The sequence below is a fragment of the Cicer arietinum genome, chromosome 2, assembly GCF_000331145.2.
Source record: "Cicer arietinum cultivar CDC Frontier isolate Library 1 chromosome 2, Cicar.CDCFrontier_v2.0, whole genome shotgun sequence".
Lineage (NCBI taxonomy): Eukaryota > Viridiplantae > Streptophyta > Magnoliopsida > Fabales > Fabaceae > Cicer > Cicer arietinum.
In genome coordinates, this window is record NC_021161.2 from 6,032,542 (window position 1) to 6,034,036 (window position 1,495).

The following is a 1,495-nucleotide window of genomic DNA, read 5'->3' on the forward strand; positions in this document are numbered from 1 at the left end:
AAAATTAATCAATATATATTCTAAAATAATTTTAACACCAAATTAATTTCTTTAAAATCCTATTTAATTAGTAAAATAGTTTATTATGAAATTTGGGAGGTTACAAAAGGCAACCAAGAATCACAGGCAACCAACACTAGAGACAACTAGAATCAGACACAACCAGGAATGAAAGGAAATTAGGAACCAAGAATTAGAGAACTATACACTACTAGGAGCCAGGAGCAACCAGGAACCGGAGCTACAACATTGGCTTAATACACAATTTAGGCTTGCGCCAAATTTATTAATTTCACTCTAATTCTTTTCTTTCTGTCTTTTTTAACCTTGTTTAGAAAAATAGTAATTATGACAAATATTAAAATTAAACATATGATTTATTTAAAAAAAATTTAATTGACTAGACAAAACTGGAGTAGTACAATAATGTATTGGCTAAGTTGTGGTAATGCAAAGGTGTTTTTTTTTTATATAAATACCAAAATGTTTCTTGTCTGCTTGATTGAATTTCTAAATATTTGCAACTTGGAAATTTCTATTGCTTCAACTAAAGCTAGCAAAGATGGTGTTGCAACCTTGTGAAACGATTGAAAATTAAGCGCAAACCAAACAATTTTCTTAGTGTTGTACAACTTTAATTAGTTTAACTAGGATATCTTATATCATTTTGTTGTTATAAAAAAAAATAGTAGTCTAAATGTTGATTCAAATGTAGTATTGTGATTTGCATTATTGAATGAATTGTGTGAAACATAATTGTTTTGTAACTTTCAAATTGAATAAGGAAGAAAGTGTTTCCATACCAAGAAAGTGTTACAAAATGATATTCTATCTTAATTTTTTTGGTTGATTTGTAACACTTCTTCTAACTTTTATCATCCGAAGTAAAGATAATTGAATGATTCTCTAGCAATGTGTTCTTCACAAAATGTTGTAGGATAGATTATTAATTTGTTGTGAAAACTAAAAACTACGATGGACATTTTCCAAATTTAATAGGTCAATGTTGTTCATTGGCTACAAAGACTCTTGTAGCTAAACCACGTTTTTAAATATATGTATGAAAATTAGTAACATTTTTTCATGTTACAAGAAATATAAATCAATAACATTTATTTACTGGAAATATTGATAAACTCAAGTTTTATAAAAAGTATAAATCGGTAACATTTATCAAATGTTATTAATAATGCACTAACGTGTTTCTAAAATAATTTAGTAACATAGACTTATTGTAACAGTCGATGATATTCATAATTTAGATATTATTTTTAACAGATTTTTTTTTAAAAGAGAAGTTATTATGTGTTTGTCTATCATAATGAAATTTATGTTTTTTTAAATTAATTATAAAAAATAATTTAAAGAAAAAAATGTAACAAACATATACAATATTTCAAAACCGCTTATTTTGGTTAAAAATAGTGATTACAAACTCACCCCTAATTATTCCTCTTATTCAAATATTTGTTCCATTGCAATTTCCATTCACATT